This window comes from Lissotriton vulgaris, chromosome 8 (assembly GCF_964263255.1).
Source record: "Lissotriton vulgaris chromosome 8, aLisVul1.2, whole genome shotgun sequence".
NCBI classification, from domain to species: domain Eukaryota; kingdom Metazoa; phylum Chordata; class Amphibia; order Caudata; family Salamandridae; genus Lissotriton; species Lissotriton vulgaris.
Genome location: NC_141696.1, coordinates 740,816,065 through 740,837,046, shown reverse-complemented (window position 1 = coordinate 740,837,046; position 20,982 = coordinate 740,816,065).

Sequence of the window (20,982 nt, the reverse complement as noted above, 5' to 3'; positions counted from 1 at the left end):
TGCATTGCACGCGCAAGTTATAGTGAGTCCGACTAACTATAACGTGGGAATTTCAATGGTTTTATATCAGTAAAATTTGCAGCTAACTATAACTGGTGTGAAACCTATGGTTTTTTCAGTGAATTTAATAGGTTTTTTAAATGCTAATTCCTAACTATAACTGGTGTGAAACCTATGGTTTTTTTCAGTGAATATATATATATATATATATATATATATATATATATATATATATATATATATATATATATATATATATATATATATATATATATATATATGTGTGTATATATATGTGTATATATATATATATATATATATATATATATATTACCTACTGGCTATCGCCAGTAGGTATATATAGTTAGGATTTTTTCCCTATGGGATTTCTGAAAATTCTATGCCTAATAACTTTGGCGTTTGTGGACGGAATCGGCTGAAATTTTCAGGAAAATGGCACATTTTGTTTCTGAGCAGCTCCTGGAAATTTGGGGGGGGTTCGTCAAGGGGGGGCTGGGAAAAAAGGGGGGTCCCAAAACGCGTTTTTAACATTGAGTTTTCCATAGGGCGGTTGGACTCACTTTTAGCCCGAACGGCTGAATGGATTTGCACGAAACTTGGCAAAATTGTAGGGACTGTTAGCCCGATGTGCCTTTGCTAGGTCTCAATATATGTGCTCCAGTAGTTTTTGAGAAATTAACGTTCAAAACAAGATATATATCTGTAACAGCGCTCCGGGCAGCGATCCGGTCCGCTTACTTTTCGCGAAACGGAACTTTGCGCGCAGAAAGCTGATTGGCTCTCCGGTGTCTGTCAACATTCTAAACAGTCCGAAGCGGCCGCCATCTTATCTCTCGGTAGGATCGAGAGAGAAGAGGTGAAAAACGAAGAGGGAATTTATTGAAAGGGTGCAAGGTATACCCCTCTTGACCCCCTAGGATTGTTGTTGGGGTTATTAAAGGGTCCCGTGGGGAAAATAAAAAAAAAATTATTTTTCACGGTAGAAGCGTTTCCCGGGCCGTGAACTGGGCCGCAAACTGGTAGCGAAACGGGAATTCGCCATTTTGTGCTTCGTTTTAATTGTTTAGAGACAAAAATTATCGCTGCACATCGGCCACAATGCATGAATATCGTTGAAAAGTCAGCGATATTCATGCATTATCCAGCAAATGCTCTTAGCCATGTTATCCACCTTCCATTGGATAACAGAAAGCTGATTGGCTCTCCGGTGTCTGTCAACATTCTAAATAGTCCGGAGCGGCCGCCATCTTATCTCTCGGTAGGATTGAGAGAGAAGAAGAGGTGAAAAACGAAGGGGGAATTTATTGAAAGGGGGCAAGGTATACCCCTCTTGACCCCCTAGGAATGTTGTTGGGGTTATTAAAGGGTCCCGTGGGGAAAATAAAAAAAAATTGATTTTTCACGGTAGAAGCGCTTCACGGGCCGCGAACTGGGCCGCAAACTGGTAGCGAAACGGGAATTCGCCATTTTGTGCTTCGTTTTAATTGTTTAGAGACAAAAATTATCGCCGCACATCGGCCACAATGCATGAATATCGCTGAAAAGTCAGCGATATTCATGCATTATCCAGCAAATGCTCTTAGCCATGTTATCCACCTTCCATTGGATAACATGGCTAAAAACCGCTCTGTGCGTGAGCTTTTTTTTTTTTTTTTTTTTGCTGCGTGACGTTTGTTAACGTTCGATTCGATGGAAATCAGGAAGTGTTGAACACCATTTTGTCACTGCGAGTAAATATTTTGTTATAAATGAATCCTTATTGATAAACATTGTCTGCGCCATCTTGCGTTTTTGTCCAATGCCACAATTTTGTCGTGCACGGCAGCCATTTTAGATGCCTTGACCAGGGCCACTCTCTGCACGCCGTCGATTCTCAGCATGGCTCCCCACCCTCGCAAGAATCTCCCCCACGCACTGGTCACCCCGCTCTAGCGAAACGGGAATTCGCCATTTTGTGCTTCGTTTTAATTGTTTAGAGACAAAAATTATCGCCGCACATCGGCCACAATGCATGAATATCGTTGAAAAGTCAGCGATATTCATGCATTATCCAGCAAATGCTCTTAGCCATGTTATCCACCTTCCATTGGATAACAGAAAGCTGATTGGCTCTCCGGTGTCTGTCAACATTCTAAATAGTCCGGAGCGGCCGCCATCTTATCTCTCGGTAGGATTGAGAGAGAAGAAGAGGTGAAAAACAAAGGGGGAATTTATTGAAAGGGGGCAAGGTATACCCCTCTTGACCCCCTAGGAATGTTGTTGGGATTATTAAAGGGTCCCGTGGGGAAAATAAAAAAAAATTGATTTTTCACGGTAGAAGCGCTTCACGGGCCGCGAACTGGGCCGCAAACTGGTAGCGAAACGGGAATTCGCCATTTTGTGCTTCGTTTTAATTGTTTAGAGACAAAAATTATCGCCGCACATCGCCCACAATGCATGAATATCGCTGAAAAGTCAGCGATATTCATGCATTATCCAGCAAATGCTCTTAGCCATGTTATCCACCTTCCATTGGATAACATGGCTAAAAACCGCTCTGTGCGTGAGCTTTTTTTTTTTTTTTTTTTTGCTGCGTGACGTTTGTTAACGTTCGATTCGATGGAAATCAGGAAGTGTTGAACACCATTTTGTCACTGCGAGTAAATATTTTGTTATAAATGAATCCTTATTGATAAACATTGTCTGCGCCATCTTGCGTTTTTGTCCAATGCCACAATTTTGTCGTGCACGGCAGCCATTTTAGATGCCTTGACCAGGGCCACTCTCTGCACGCCGTCGATTCTCAGCATGGCTCCCCACCCTCGCAAGAATCTCCCCCACGCACTGGTCACCCCGCTCTCTCTCTCATGCATGGGCCATATACTTCCCCCCATCTGCGCTGCTCTTCTCTGAGAATCACACCCTGTGCCCGCTCGACACCTCCCTTTCACCCTATTCACTACCGCACCCTCTGACACTTCTCTTCCTCTGTGTCCGATTGTCCAGGCCGGACCTAGGCTATCACCTAGCCCTGCGGATGTAGTTTATGGCTCCAGCTGTAGAGTATCCAGACATGCCAACCCTCCCGATTCAGGTGTGAGACTACTGATTTCAGTGCTAGTCTTTCGCTTCCCGATTCCTGCAAGGAAAAACCCGGGGGCATATTTCCAACAGCTAGCGGTAATTTTTGTCTCTAACTTGTTTAGAGACAATAATTATCGCCGCACTTCGGCGAATTTTATCGCACATAAACCTTGCTATTAGCAAGGTTTATCGCAAATGCGATAAAAAACGGCCGCAATGCATGAATATCGCTGAAAAGTCAGCGATATTCATGCATTAGTCAGCAAATGCTCTTAGCCATGTTATCCACTTCCCATTGAACAAGCGCATGGTCTTTTAAAGATTTGTGAAGTACTCGGGGCGGCGGTGTGTGTGTGTCCTCTTTCAGGAGCGGGCGGGGGGGCACTGGCAGCAATTTGCAGGCCAGGCAGTGTTCAACACGTGCATCACCTTTTCTCTGCCTGCTATTGCGCTCCATTCTTCGGAAAGGTAAGAAAAAGAACGTGCATTTGAGTTTGAAATGTCCGATCTTGTAGTAGTACACTTGCAAAGCCCACACATGACAATAACCCGATTCAAGGCCCCATTCTCCCGATTTTTAAAAAAAATATAGTACTCCAAGACAGTTACATTTTAAAACTTTATTAATATTTAAATATAACGAACGCAACAAAAACTGTAAATATATTTAACCATTTTTTGAAATTAACCAGAACTATAACGATAACAACAACAACAACAATAATATAACTTTTATGCCTAAATTACGCAAACATTTAGCTAATCTGCTAAAGGGGGGAGTCGCCATTTCTTTACAATAATCAATAATGAAAAATCCACATCAATAGGGTTGCCCGTTTTCTCGATGCAGCACTATAGTGCAATATACACAGCACCTGGGGTGTCAAGAGTGAACAGGTCTTTCTTTGTTCCTTAAGATGTTATCTCCGAGAATGCTGATGCATTGGTGTCTGTACACTTCTTTGTCAATTCTGTCAAGATGATAACTGCTTTATAAACAGACGATATCTTTGTTTCGTCATTAGTGTTAAGTGTGTCTGAAACTACAGTGCCCTTCTGTTTTTTTTTCTTCAGGCTCTACAGAGTTTTGTGTGTTGTTCTTTTGAGCGACAATTATTCCAGAGGTTTCAGGTTCACTTGTTTTGTTCTGCAGTGAGTTAACAGCTTTAGAGAGTTCATGTTTATTTGCTATGTCCTGCTGTTCGTGAACTGCTTCAGAGACGTCAGCCTCATTTTTTATGTTTCAGTAGATCCTGGACCTGCCCGGCCGCGCCCAAAATGGCGCCGGTGTAAATGGGACTCGTAACTGCTTGTTCTGTACTGGTTGCCCAACCTTGATATCACGAGATACATATGCAGTTTTGAAGCACATGGCGGAGGCTTGTCTGCTGTAGTGGGGCGTCCCTTTATCGTTTCAGTCGCCATTCCGCCCGCTTTTGCTACACTGTGCCTCATCCGCCATTCAGCTGTTTACCGCCCGCTCTTACGGCTACAGCGTCTCGCTCACCATGTAGTTGAGTTGTTCCCACTCTTGCGGTGCAGCGGTAGGCGGCTGCCACAGGACTCTTAAAATGGCGGCCGGCTCTTCGGATTTGGGCCTGGTCCAGTAAAATGGCCCTGGGACACCTTGGAACTCGGACGCTTGTCTGCCAGGGCTTGGGTTCCATTCTCGAAAGCGTCCCCTCAGCCTTGAAGATTGTACAAAAGTCTTGGGGGCCCTCGACTCCCGCAGGCTTCCGGTGGGGAGCGGCTGCCATGATTTCTTGCGGAATGGCCACGACGGAGCTACGAGATGGTGGTGCTCTCATGGTGACGCCAGCTTCAGTCTGAAACATCCAGAAACAAGGTGGGGCTTTCATCGTTTGGGGAAAAAAAATGTTTTAATCCAATGAAAAGTGTTATTTTTAGGTCACATGACCTAGTCTTACATAATTAGGAAAAGAAAAGTAAAATGAACCAATGAAAAGTTTTATTAACAAGTCACATGACCTGTTATGCTTACGTTACGCGCTGCGCGGCGCGCTCTGGATCGTTTCCGGGAAGCTGCGCCTTGCGCACCGGAGCACTTCCGGGTGCGCTAACGCGTCGCGTCATATGACGCATTACGCGACAATGCAGGTGCAGAATATAGTCAAAATGTCTCCACCAACCAGCGGTCGGAATTCCACCGCTTTCAGCAGTCCAAAAAGTTCGGTCAAATCTTAAGAGCGGGAGCAACTCAACTACATGGTGAGCGAGACGTTGTAGTCGCAAGAGCGAGCGGTAAACAGCTGAATGGCGGAAGAGGCACAGAGTACCAAAAGCGGGCGGAATGGCAACTAAAACGGTAAAGGGGCGCCCTACGACAGCGTGTCTTCAGGTGAAACGGATTGTGGGACAAGGTCCAGAATGAAAGATTCTTCAAAAGGGAAAAAATTCCGCCGGACCCCGGGAGCCGGCCGCCTATGCCGGGGGCGATCTCAGGCCTCACCAGGGCAACACGACTTGGGGAGGGGGCAGGAGCCAAGCGCCCCCTCTCAGTCCGCGCCATCTCACCGCCCCTCGGGGGCCTCCGTCAAGCGGTTTAGGGAGGCACCGTATCACATTGTTTTCCAATGCAGTCAGGTCCACAAATGGACCCCACTTACTTTGAATAGTGAAGCTGCAGCAGGTGCCAATAAGGTTTAAACAGTGTTACAAGACCTGCTTAGAATTCTGAAGTATGGCACTCAATAACCAAGACTTATGCCATTTATGTAAGGCAGTGACATGGAAGCAACTCAGGGACAAAAAGCATGAACGAACATTCACGTATGAAAATCTTATTTGGAGAAGGGGTAGAATCCAAACGGCCCCTGCCAGTTCGCGCCACTACACCGTATGTGGAAAATCTGAAGCCATCATTCTACAAACTCTCAACGCTTGTTATCAGTGCATGAGTTTCATGCTCGATCGATTGAGCTAGCCGGATCGGGCAATAAAAAGTATAAAATAGTTATGTAAATAGTTATTTAATAAAATGTTTTATTCTGTTTCTTTGGTGGTGTGTTGTGTATATTTATAATATTTGCATAGGGTTTGCCGTTATTTTGGGCGGTGTGGGTGGCGGAGTCGAGCTGTTTTGCAGCCCTCATGGTGTGGAGCTCAATTCATTTCACTATTTTCGTATTTCTCATGAAGGGTTATTCCTAATGTTTGTATTTTACCGAGGTTAAAAAGAGATCCAATTAGTGGCCTACTGATTTTGCTCGATTACTTTTATTTTTTTACACGATTTTTCACTATCTGCAAAGACTAAACAGAGTATTGCGACTTTGTGCTTGTTTGTAAATAGAGAATGATCCAAAGAGAACCAATTGTAAAACAGTAAATGCTTGGATAATAATCAATCAAATGGAGAGACAAGCAGGTACGACGGATTACAACAGGGGTAAAGGTCTGCGTTAACTACCGTTCACTATCTGCAAAGAGAGAGTACTACTAAGAGAAAAGAGGGGAGTGGGGAGGGGGGGCAGCGTTCAAAGCACATCAGCGTGCATAAACACGAAAACGTTTTTACCTATCACGTACTTGACATTTGACAGCTTTTGATGTTTGCTATTAAAAAACCATTGAAATTCACAGAAAAAACCATAGGTTATACTCCATATATAGTTAGGAATTTGCATTTACAAAACCTTGAAAATTCAATGAAAAAACCATTGGTTTTAGGCCATATATAGTTAGGGATTTGCATTTAGAAAACCTTATTTTACTCGCATAAAACCATTGAAATTCCATATATAGTTATAAGCGCTAACTATATATCGCGCACCCGCAATCCACTGCTGATGATGTCACATATTACATCATTCATGACATGGTTAGTGACATCACTGATGACATCACTGATGACATCTCAAATGACATCACTGATGACATCACTGATAACATCTCATTTGACATGACTGATCACATCACTGATGATATCATTCATGTGATAATACCATGAATCTCTTCAGACTCTAATATAACCTTAGATACAATCAGTGTAAACAGACAGTCACTCATCCATGGAGTTACTCACACACCTAGTCAGTTATGCCAAAAATCAATCACACCTCCATTTTCTCAACTATACAGTTATACACACCTTACTTATTCAAACATATACTAACACATATTTACTTTACTCTCTTATACAATCTCTGATACATGTTCACAATGATCCATACAGCCACTCACACATTCACTAGCTCTTATGCACAGTTATTTATAGATGTCAACTCTCACATGTACTGTGTTTTACATATGTACTTAATTTGACATGTAGCACTGAGATATCCATTCACTCACTAATACACTCATGCACAGTCAACCGCCCATACAGCTGTTTCCACATGCAGTTTTGAATCTATACATATAGTGAATCAACTACTCACACATCTATGTACAGAGTCACACACCTCCCAGCCACCCATACACACACACTCAGTTTCCCATACAAATACTTGGACAACCAATCAATAACCCATACAGTTACTCATATAGCTACTGATCAACATATGCAGCAGTTTGTAGAACAACAGATATAATGATGTACAAATTAAGACAGTTTAGTCACTAACTCATGCCCTCAGTGAGACACATTTAATCACTCACTCATACAGTCAGTCATGCACCTACTAAATCCTTCATCCAGACACTTATATATCTACTCATTCTTCAATATGTAAAACATATTTTAACTTTACAGAAACATACAGTCACTGGATGTTGTAATCAGTGATGTCATCAGTGATGTCATTTGAGATGTCATCAGTGATGTCATCAGTGATGTCACTAACCATGTCATGAATGATGTAATATGTGACATCATCAGCAGTGGATTGCGGGTGCGCGATATATAGTTAGCGCTTATAACTATATATGGAATTTCAATGGTTTTATGCGAGTAAAATAAGGTTTTCTAAATGCAAATCCCTAACTATATATGGCCTAAAACCAATGGTTTTTTCATTGAATTTTCAAGGTTTTGTAAATGCAAATTCCTAACTATATATGGAGTATAACCTATGGTTTTTTCTGTGAATATATATATATATATATATATATATATATATATATATATATATATATATATATATATATATGGCTATACATTCCTACTTGATGCTCCTATTATAAACATAGGACCTTCTAACTGGTGGTATGTTACTGAGCTCGAATTAACCGAAAAATCTCCTAGGATTTCGTTAGGGGGCAACATACAGCATCCAAGCAGAGTAGGCTAACTTGTTCACAGGTGTGTGTTTTTTTTAATTTTTTTAAAAAGCTCCGTATTTAATTGTGAAAAAGTGTGGTACTGGATCTCATTTCTCTTTTTAGGTGGTCTGTGCTGTTTTCTGGTAGTATAATGCAATGTTCATATCTTGTCTACACGGACAAAGTGCAACGATTTTTCCTAATGCAAAACAGCACCCACCCCCAAACAAGCATTGGAAATGCAATAGGTCTCGCATTGGGAAAGTTTGAGCTATTGGTATTGTAAATGACACTTTTTTTATTTATGTGTTGGTTTTGAAAGTAGCCAAATTAATAGCTTTATCAGTTACAATGTCAATAGTTTTAACTTTTGCAAATGTGACACCTATAGCATTTGTAATGCAATGTGTGTTGTATTTACGTGACTTAGATGTATTGATATTACAAATAACAATGGCTTTTAATGTTGTAAATAATTAATACTTAAATAAAAGTTATTGTAATTTATAATGGCAATAGCTTAAACGTTTGTAAATAACTTTTGTGAAGATTATGTTCAGTTTATTTTGTTGTGACGAAAATCCAAGAACATTGCATTTGCACCTACACACACACAGAGCCACACACATATAGATGTGGTGGTGGTGGATCTGGGGGATATGGTGGTGGTGGATGTGGTGGTGGTGATGGTGGATGTGGTGGTGATGGTGGTGGATGTGGTGGTGGATGTGGTTGTGGTGGATGTGGTGGTGTTGTGGTGGATGTGGTGGTGGTGGATGTGGTGGTTGTGGATGTGGTGAAAGTGGTGGTGGATGTGGTGGTGGAAGTGATGGTGGTGGATGTGGTGGTGGAAGTGATGGTGGTGGGTGTGGTGGATGTGGTGGTGGTGGATGCGGTGGTGGATGACGTGGCGGATGAGGTGGTGGATGTGCTGGTGGATGTGGTGGATGTGGTGGTGGTGGTGGACGTGGTGGTGGTGGATGTGGTGGTGGATGTGGTGGTGGATGTGGTGGTGGTGGTGGTGGTGAATGTGGTGGTGGTGGTGGATGTGGCGGTGGTGGATGTGGTGGTGGATGTGGCGGTGGATTTCATGGTGGATGTGAATGTGGTGGTGGATGTGGTGGTGGATGTGGTGGTGGTGGTGGATGTGATGGTGGATGTGATGGTGGATGTGGTGGTGATGGTGGATGTGGTGGTGGATGTGGCGGTGGATGTGGTGGTGGTGGTGGATGCGGTGGTGGTGGTAGCAGTGGATGGGGTGGTGGTTGTAGTGGATGTGGTGGTGGATGTAGTGGTGGTGGGTGTGGTGGTGGTGGTGCATGCAGTGGTGGTGGATGCGGTGGTCGTGGATGTGGTGGTGGATGTGGTGGTGGTGGATGTGGTGGATGTGGTGGTGGATGTGGCGGTGGATGTCATGGTGGATGTGGAGGTGATGGTGGATGTGATGGTGGATGTGGTGGTGGGGGGGTGGTGGATGTGATGGTGGATGTGGTGGTGATGGTGGATGTGGTGGTGATGTGGTGGATGTGGTGGTGGTGGATGTGGTGGTTGTGGATGTGGTGAAAGTGGTGGTGGATGTGGTGGTGGAAGTGATGGTGATAGGTGTGGTGGTGGTGGATGCGGTGGTGGATGAGGTGGTAGATGAGGTGGTGGATGAGGTGGTGGATGTGGTGGTGGTGGATGTGGTGGTGGTGGATGTGGTGGTGGTGGATGCGGCGGAAGTGGTGGATGTGGTGGTGGTGGTGGATGCGGTGGATGTGGTGGTGGTGGTGGATCTGGTGGCGGTGGTGGATGTGGTGGCGGTGAATGTGGCGGTGGTGGATGTGGTGGTGGTGGATGTGGTGGATGTGGCGGTGGTGGATGTGGTGGTAGTGGATGTGGTGGTGGATGCGGTGGTGGATGTGGCGGTGGATGTCATGGTGGATGTGGATGTGATGGTGGATGTGGTGGTGGTGGATGCGGTGGTGAAGTGGTGGTGGATGAGGTGGTGGATGTGGTGGTGGATGTGGTGGTGGTGGTGGATGTGGTGGTGGTGGATGCGGTGGAAGTGGTGGATGTGGTGGTGGATGTGGTGGTGGTGGTGGATGAGGTGGATGTGGTGGTGGATGCGGTGGATGTGGTGGTGGTGGATGTGGTGGTGGTGGATGTGGTGGTGGATGTGGCGGTGGTGGATGTGGTGGATGTGGCGGTGGTGGATGTGGTGGTGGTGGATGTGGTGGTGGATGCGGTGGTGGATGTGGCAGTGGATGTCATGGTGGATGTGGATGTGATGGTGGATGTGGTGGTGGTGGATGCGGTGGTGAAGTGGTGGTGGATGTGGTGGTGGTGGTGGATGTGGTGGTGGATGTGGTGGTGGATGTGATGGTGGATGTGATGGTGGATGTGGTGGTGATGGTGGAGGTAGGAGGAAAGCCACTAGCGACTGTGTGGAGAACGGACATGAAGTGACAGCAGCAAGGTGGTGGGAGTGACAGCCCTGCAACGAACAGGGAAAGGGCATGCAGTAAAGGAAGTGAGGTGATGGTAAGGACAGGCAAGCAATGAACAGAATGCAGACTCTGCAAAGTAAATAAAGTATGTTACAAGTGCATGGTCATTGAAGGTGTAGCCACAGGAAGAAGTACTTGGTTCAAGCTCCACAGTAAGGCCGAAAACGTGGAGCCAAGCAGGTAGCAGACGTGGACCAACAGGAAGAAAGAAAAAGAGTGACGTGGATGTCAACCAATGGTAAGCAAAAGTAAGTAGTGGCCGGGCTCAAAGACCCTTTTAAGATGTTTTTGTTGTGGCTGCTGCTGCTGCTGCTAGAAGAGATGTTGCAAGCTCTGTTTATGCAAAAGCTAAAAATAACACCGTGTGTAAAGCAACTCGTGCACAATTTCTTTGCAGTGGCTATTAACTACACTATGTGTGACTGAGAGCAATCACTGTAAAGGATAGGGCAGTGGATGCAAAATACATGTTACATGGCACTGTTAAATGCTACTAATGAATGCAACCCCCTACAAAAACCAATGAGGTAACCATGCCAAAAGATGGTTCCCGAGTGTCACCAGCTAACAGAAATGGTGTAATTTTATGATGGATGAGATACTGCAACAACTGATCGCTAACATATGGTTCTGAGTATTAAGCCTGCACTTCGAAACCCAGAAGTACCTGGTGTGAGCAGAAGTTCCCGAACCTTGAACCAGGTTTACCAGGACCTCCATCATAATGGTCAAGAGTTGAAATCACAGAGTAGCATACCCATCCAGCACCAGTAATTATAGTCACTCACGTGTGCCTCATGGGGAGGTAGCCATACACTTCAAAGTATATGGCGAAATGTTCCACTAAACTCCTTCATCAAACAGATCAGGTAGAGATGAGAGAAATTCACAAGTCGGTGCTCCCGACTGACTCACAGTTAAATCACCACATGATTGTTTGACACAGGAAACAGCAGACATGGGTTCTGAAAACGTAAGGTGGGTATGTGTTACATATCGAGAACTTTAGCACTAGGAGACTGGGGATGTAAGACTTAACGATGCACGCACCTCTAACTATATGGCAAACAATATGATTACAAGCACGCAGAGAGCGCTGCATTAAAAAGGTACTTGATGTGAAGGGTGCCTTCTGGAATAGAAGGGGAGGTTTGGACAACTCAATTTATTGTAGCAATTTCGTGTGCCACCGATGTTATTACCCGTCTGCACAGTTCTATATACAGTTACGTCCAAGTTATTGCTCCATCAATGTGACATTTACAGTGCAGCATGACAGGTTGTCTGTTAACCAATTTGCAAAAAAAATATTGTCGCCTTTTAAAGAAATCTCGGCACCGGAAATCTCTCAAAAACACATGTTCTGATGTTCCCATTTAAATTGGCTGCTCTAGCCGTAAGACGGCAGCACAGACATGCACACAAACGGAGGGGGTTGAAGAGAAGTGTTGAATTTCAGCCTAACACGTTTTTTCTATCTGGGAAATTGCATGTGGCGAGATGTGCCAGGGTCAGATTGCAGCTCTCCCAGGCACAGTTGATAAACACCTTTTGTCTTTCACAATACATTTCACGGAAAAAATGTCAAGAAAAGGCGTGAAACCAGAACAGGTCTGCGCAAACCACAAGTACAAGCATCAACTGTAACAGACTGCTTCACCGTGTCCCTTTCATGCCACTATTCAAGATGACAGAGCTATGGGTTTTAAAGTGCAGTAACATACAGATCGGAGTATCAACATAAGTTGATAACAGCTTAAAATGCGGTAGCACAGCACCAAATGTCAACCTTCTCTAACATTCCACTCTAGTCCGGAAAACCAAAACATGGAAAGGGTTAAAAAAAACAAGACGGAGGGAAGGCAGAGAAGGGGGGGGAGGAGAAATGCGACACGGCGGGCAGGGGAGGGGCAGAGCGGGGAGAGGGGGTGAAAGCAGCAGGGGCCTTTGAAGTGAAGCTAAGCTTCACTTCAAAGGTGTGAGAGGAGTGCGGCTGAGGGAACAGACGGCGATTTGATGATGTGCACGCGCATTTTAGGTCAATGCGCTTGCGCATTGACCTAAAAGCCACAGGCACAGCACCAAATCGCCCAGTTAGGTAAAGTCTGTTTAAGACGCTATAGTCTCGCTCTGCTCAATGCGCTTGCGCATTGAGAGGCGAGACCTAAAAACAAAATGGAAGCAAAAGAGCACACACCCTCACGGTGTGTAATGTAATGGAGAGTAACCTTTCGAAATGCTAGTGGATGCTAAAAAGAGCCAAAGTATAATGCAGCACTCATGTTCATTGTATATGACCTGTTCGCAGCTCAAACTATATCTGTCAGTCATGTTGTTTTACTGCAAATGGAAAATAAGAACTTTTTTTGTTGGTGATCAACTGTCACTTTGTAACAGGCCCCGTAAAATGAAAGGAATAACATATTTGTAATAAATGAAGAGATCAAAAGTGAGTGCTTACTGACTTCTGCGGCGCTGTAGCCTGGGCGAGGCAATAACCATTGTTTCCTTTCTTTAAAAAAATACATTTCTCTCTTGTCAAAAGGCACCGGCTGCTGACATTTGAAACTCAGTAACTGCCTTTCACATAATGTCACTTCAATTTCGTTTCCCTTCGTGGCTGGTATTACAGGAGTATTTTTCTGGACATTTTGCTGCAGCGGCTCTCTCACCATCAAGTTCAGATATTGAGAAACTAAGCCGCAGCTTTAGTTCCAAATGTTCCCTAAAAGTAACGCTTTGCAAGCCCATTTGTGGCCGCTTCAACGCCTCGTCAGTGGCTACATAAATACAACTATGCTACAATATAATATATTGTTATATAATTTTGTTTAGTTACTAGGTAAATAACTCCCGTTTTAAAAGTGGAGCTGCCACCCCCCACCCCATTTCCCATACCACCCGTGGAAGCACAGCTGGTGAGGATGAGGAAACCAAAATCAAACATAATGGTGAGACAATATAGACACTGGGCCAGACCAAACTGAAAAGAGCAGCGCGAGTAGAGAAACATCAAGGGGCATACTTACATGTTCTGGCGCATTTCTGTAAATCAGCAGGGATGCGCCAGAACAGATGCGTCATGCAATCCCCTCCTTCCGCCACCACAGATGCGCCGCATTTACAATGCGGCGCACCATGGTGCAAGGAAGGGAAGATGCGTGAAGCATCTTGTGGCGTATGGGCGGCACATTGCTGGAGCCACCCATACTCAACGTGATGCGTCACTCCTTACGCCTGCTTCAAGCAGGCATAAGGATTTGACGCAGCAGTGTCGTAAAACTAACTCAGTGAAATCTTGTAGATTTCACTGCGTCAGTTTTACGGGGCTTTCCTGCGAGGGAACGCCCACCCTGCGACAGAACGCCCACATGAAACCTGATGCAGGTTTCATGTGGCGCAGGGCTTTACAACGTGACGCATCTGCCTAGATGTGGCCCGTTGTAAATAAGTCGCAACGTGGTTCATTGTTTACGCCGCCGCTGCCTCACAAAAGCGACGCAACGGCGGCGTAAAAGTGTCGAAAGGGGCTTGTAAATCTGCCCCCAAATACCTCCAATTTTTTAGGCCATTGAGATGACCAGAGAGTCATTGGAAATTAAAGAAGAGGCAGTGGCGGTCGACTTTGGCCTCCTTTAGGAAGGCCAGGTCAGCCGTCAGATTGGAGGTCCCAGAATGAGGCATTGCTGCAGGATCTACACCCCGAGTTGACTAAGATGGGCAAGTAAATATTAGACAGCACCAAGCCGATCGATTTCTCAGAAGGGTCAGCGAAAGATGCGGAAGGCCCCGTAATGTGCACAACGTTTGGGCAGTGCGGCTGCCGGATGGCAGGGAAGAAACACATATGGTCAGCTACTTGGAACTTTGGTTGAGCTCTACCCCTCAACCAAGCCTCTCCTTATCTCAACAGAGTGGGCACACCTAGTCCCTGGCCGATGACTGCCACCTGGCTCCCCACCCTGGCCTGTGGTGGGGGTGAAGCTATTACTTTTTATTGAAAAGGACAGGATCTGGTAAGAAGCAAGAACACCTGGACATTTTGGCAAGGACAGTGGAAAAATAATCACAAATCCTGATTAAACCTTTGCGGTATAACACCAACAAAGCTCCTTTCTAAGAGTGAAATGAACACTGAGAAAAATGGGCATGAATTATGTGAACTATGCCATGTTACTCACCCCTTGCCAAGATGAACATAATAATGTAACAACACTCTTTCTTCTTCACCACTTTGGAAGCAGCACGGACTGGGAAGAGCAATGCAGGGCTCCTAGGACAGCAGGAGAAACCACACAATTGGAGCACCAGAAAACACTCCCCTGACACAGGAACGTTAGAAATAGGCAGCAACTGCAGACCCCAATAGCAGCAGCCTCATCACCCAAACAAGTAATTTCTGAAAGGTAAGAGATGTTAGTCGCAGCAGTTTTTTCAAAAGAAGGAGCAAGAACAAGCTCTGAAGAAACTAGGTTGGATGATACCGGAGAGGGCACACCATCAAACGATCCGGCAAGCTAAGATGGCACGCTCCGAGGGGTGACTCCACTGATGGCGGAAGGCATGTTTTTATGGTGGCTACCTGCAGATGAACTCCAAGAGGGCAGCACTGGCCTATCTATCTCTAGAAGATGGTACACTCAGCATCACTATACCCGGACAGCATGATGACATTGGTTACGGAAGTGAAGGCCGTCCGGGGACCATTCACCAAGACGCTAAAAGAGTTTGAAATAGTGTCTGGGCTTAGAATGAACTGGCAAAGGCTAGAATGTTTCCCACTAGCCCTGGTGCGGCCCTATCAATGGGTTAAATTGTGAAACGACAATATCAAATTGGGGCTGACTACATTCCAATACTTAGGGAGAAATGTTTATCACTGAGATCTGGACCTTCAATCAATCAAAGTGCATTTGTAGAGCGCAGAACCTACCTTGAAAAAAGGTGTCCCGGCGCTAGTGCAGACTGACAGTGAGGGTCAGCTCGGAGATACTACATCTGTGAGAACAGCAGAGACTTTAAGGTCTTACTGAACTCTAGTTCTGACTTGATCAGGCGCATGTTGGGGGGCAAGGCATTCCAGAGTTTGGTCATCCTGACCGAGAATGACCTTCCCCTTGACGCTCTTTGGCATTTCGTGGCACACAAAGTAAAACTCAAGTGTCTAGATCTCAAGATTCTATCCTGTTGGTACAGGCTAAGCCTCTACTTAAAATAGCAGGGTCCCACACCCCTTATGGCTCGAAAAGTTAGTCTGTGAACCAGATATGCCGGGAGCCCAATATACAGACTGTTTGCATAGTCCATCTGGGAGGTAACTAAGGAATGTATGATGATCTTACGGCTTTCCTCAGGCAGATCTCGTAAAAATGTCTTTAAGGCCCGTAACTTCCAGAAGCATGTGGCTGAAACTTGTTGGCTGTGTGCCGTAAAAGAGAGATCAGTATTAAACCGAATACCCAAATTTCTTGCAGACTCGGCAGGCGTAGGAGGCGGGTTCAATTCCTCCATCCACCAGAGATTGGATGGCGGTGGTGAGCTCTGATAGACCACAGTCTTATCTGCTTCAATTTCAAGCAGTTATCATACATCCACGTGAAAATCTGCTTCATGCATTCTTTGAATTTATTGAATGCCGCCGGGAAGTGCTCTGTGAAGGGAAAAACCAGCTGTGTGTCTTCTGCATAGGAGACTGCTTTCATGCCCCAGGATGGAATAATGGTGGCTAAGGGGGCTCAGTAGAGATTAAAAAGCAGTGGCTCAAAGCAGAGCCCTGAGGTACTCCGCACACCAAAGGTTTTGGTGAGGATGACAAAGGTTGTAAAAACACCTGTTGAGAGCTATCTTCCAGATATGACCGAAGCCATGAGAGTGCCACTCCCCTCACGCACAGATGATATAAGCGCTCCAGCGGGATCCAATGTGGGACCATGACGGGAGCTGCCAACAGGTCCAAAAGTACTACCATGGCTGCATCCCTGCTTTCTGCAGGCTCTTGTACTGATTCATCATTTTCCAGCAATGCGGTTTCTGTGCTATATCCTGCTCAGAAACTCGATTGAGAGTCATGGAGGAGGTTAGTTGTTGCTGCAAAATGTGTGAGCTGTTTCTGAATCACCTTTTTGTGAATTTTCGCTAGGGCTGACAGCAGGGAGTTCGGTCTGAAATTACTAAGAATACTCGGGTCCGCATTAGGCTTGTTCAGGCCGTAAGAATGCTTGTTTCAAGACACTAGTAAAACTACCCAGTTGTAGGGAAGAATTCCAGATCTGGTTTAATATGGGATATAGCCAAAAGTATTGTCCTTTGTTTCTGGAGTGACAAAGGACTTAGTGATATTAAAAATATCTTTAACTGAGTTTTCTGAGCGCTCAATGCAACTGGCAAAGTAGTCCCTCATCTTACTCCTCCTCAGTTTGCAAAATAATTTCAGAGCCTCCTGATATGCATTTTTGTCTTCAAGGTTTTACTATTTTCTCTAAGTGTGCTCTATCTTCTTACAATGCCTCTTCGCCTCCCTCAGTTCGTCTGAGAACCATGGAGCTGAGGGTTTAGCTCTACAGAAAGTAAATGGTCTTTTTGGGGCTACCGTGTCTAGGGAGTTTGTGACTCATTAGATAAAGGAATATGTGTCACGGTCAGGATTGCTAGATATCTGGGGCACAGACTCCTGAAGAGCCTGCCCTAAGTTGTCTTCAGTTAAATTTTTCCAGCTTCTCCTGTTTTCCAACACTTTTAGATTATTGCCTGACCTGGCCCTGAAGCAGAAATAAGAAGGGACCAGGAAGTGGTCTGACCATACCGGGGTAGGGGGGTCATCGGCTCCGACCTTATGATAGTTGGGAAAAATTAGGTCTAGCGTCTGGCTTGCTCTGTGTGTGGGTAAGGTTAAGTTCTGAGTAAGGTTAAGACCATTCAATGTAGAGATCAGTTGGTATGCCTGTGAGAGTTTTGATCATCCACATATAGATTGAAGTCCCACAGGACTGTGATATTTGTATATTGTAATATCAGCTGGGCAATGGTGTCACAGAGCTCTATCATGTGCCTATGGGGACAATCAGGTGGCCTGTAAATCAGCAGGCTTGCAAAGGAGAAGGTTGGTGAGAGCTTGATGCAAAAGGTCAGGCCCTCAATAATTCCAATTTGGTCCACTCTTGATCTGGAGAACTCCCAGTTATCTCTTAGGACAATAGCTACACCGCCCCAGTCCTACCTCAATTCCGGTTTGCACACACAATTAAAAAACATGGAGGGACGGCCAAAAGCCATGTTGGGGTTTTAACCCTCCTTCAGCCAGGTTTCTGTAAGGAACATCATATCCCAGGTAGTATCGTCTAATGACCGACAGATGTCATCCGCATGTTTCGCGAGAGATCTGCTGTTGATAAGGCAGGCTCTCACTCTCGATGATCTATCGAAGTGGGACAAGGAGATAGATACTGTTCCCCATCCTAGCTCTAACTGTGTTTCCAGCTTGAACTTGCAAGCAACCAAGCTCCATGCTTCCTGCCCCCAGATCCAGGCAGGTCCCATCACTACAAGGAACCCCCCTAAGAGCCATAAGAGAGTCTCTGGACCAGGTAATGAGCTGGGTACTTGTGATTTTGGCAGCGTGACTTGCGCTGGCCGCTGTCGGGTGCAGACAGGCTTGCCTTTGGCACGCCCACAGTGCGCGTCCGTGCTGCTGCTTTCATTAAATAGCTGAGGGGGAAGCCGGTCTAACAACTAGACTGCTGCCCCTCCTAAGATGAGGCGTTAGAGGTATTAGAACTATACCTCGAAAGCAGAGAAATACCACACCGAGTCCCAACCTCGTTTATTCTGCAACTAGCAGAAGTAACACTAAAGAAAAATTATTTCAGGTTTAATGACCGATTTTATATGCAGATCAAGGGTACGGCCATGGGCTGTCCCTATGCGCCAGAAATGGCCATATTGTATATGGCAGAGTATGAAAACAGATTAATTTATACCAACAACCCCTTCAGTAAATATATCAAACAGTGGTTGAGGTACATTGACGACGTGTGGCTCCTGTGGCAGGGGAGCCTCGTGGAGTTGATGGACTTTCACCTGTGGATCAATAGAAGGCACCAGGACATTACATTTTCTTTGGAGTCCAGTAATGAAAAAATGACATTTCTTGATATTGAAATAAATTGCACAGATGGACATTTGAAGTCATCTCTTTTTAAAAAGAAGACTGACAAAAATACGATCCTTCACCATCGAAGTTCACATCCCAGAAGCCTAAAAGGCAATTTGCCGTATGGGCAGCTACTTCGGATTCGAAGGAACTGATCTGAGGTGACTGAGTATGAAAAACATGCAGTAAGGTTTTGTGAGGAGATGAGGAATCGAGGGTACCCAAAAAAACGGTTAAGTCACTCAAGGAAAAGGGCACATTACACCCCACGGGAGTGCCTACTTGAACGAAAAGAAAAACGCGACCTGGACAGGTTGGTATGCGTAACCACCTTTGGTCCGGACACCCACAGAGTACGACAAATGGTCCTTAAAAACTGGCATTTGTTGGAAGAGCTTGAATGTGCTTTCCCACGGCCCATATTTGCCTATAAGAAAAACAGGGCCATTGGCCAATGCGTCATCAGAGCGGATGTACTAACCCCCAAACCGAAGAGTGATCTACTCTCGAAATGGGGCCTCAAACCCATCGAGCGTCACCACAAGTGTGGCAATTGTATATTGTGCGATTCAACAATAGAGGGAGTTGAATTCGAACACAAGGGCATAAAGAGGAAAAACAATGGCTTTTCAAACTGTAGGACACGTAATGTGGTGTATGCAGTCGTGTGTGCCTGTGGAAAAATTTACATAGGCAAAACCACACAGCAGGTTAACAGTAGGATCACCCAACATAGGTCCAGAATTAAAAAGAAGGTGTTGAGTGCACCGATGGTCCAACATTTTTTGGACTCAAATCACAGTGAAACTGATTTCCGGTGGACTATATTGAGTACTATAGTGCCATCGGGAAATAAAGGTCCCATTGACATCGAAGAAACTTTGCTTAGAAAAGAAGCATATCTGATCCTCAAATTTAATAGTACACAAAACGGATTGAATACTCTTTCTGAGGTATCGAGATTGTAACTTAAAATACAAGAATTGTCATAGGGCTCCATGTGAGACTGGTATTCCCCTTTTCAGGAATGGCAAACTAATAGTGATGCAAATTGGAATACGAGTTTTCGTGTAATCGGGTAACATAATACACATAAATATACGTGACCCTGATCTGAATAATGTTGTATACAGGTCCAATATAATTGCCACCAGAGCGGACAGAAATGTAAAACTACATTTCCCAGAAGCACACATGTCACATGACCGCTTTAAGTAACCAGGTTACATGGCCGCCGCCACCCACAGTGAAGCTAGTAAGACGCTGTAGCAAGTTGGAAAGAGGTTAGGAGCACCTGAATGGGACATGGACTGCTCCCAACGGGTGTTGAGAAACATATGGGGAGTAACACCGTGCACCGTCTCTTAATTTCAACAGTGCACGAATGTGAGAGCAACCCGAGGGGAACAACGTGGTGTGCGCAGCGGGAGTCTAGTAGACCGATTTAAACAAGGTCAGTACGGACGTGCTGTGAACTTTATACAGCCGCTCTGATCCAAACATTTGAACTAAGAATCAGTATAACGTTATATTTTGACAGACTGCCCACAGGTATAAAACATCGTGAACATGAAGTGAGACGCCCCTAAGCTACCGGTGGATCTAGAAAGGTACGAAACCACTTGAGAGCTGTTTAGTACACCTGAGTTGTCATATAAGCCCACAAATAGTAAACCAGCCTTATATTGCCCGTAGGTCACAAGTGATTCCAAGCCATAGGGGGACGACCAGATACAGATAGAAACAGGTATGTCTTGCAGTGTTTTTGTGAAGCAACCGTAATGTGAAAACTGAGTGTGGCTCTAACCGGATTTATTGATATCCTGTCGATTGCAGCTCAAAGACCCAGATTCAGACATAGGAGAGAAAACGGCTACAGGAAAGGTAACATGTATTTTGCATACATTATAATGGAAGCTAAAACAGGAGGCTATGAGAAATGACACTAAAACACCTTTGGTGTTTTTCTCTGTTCTCTACACACATGCAGATAGAAGTGACAAGGCCCTGAGGAGAACCCATAACTGTTGTATGGTG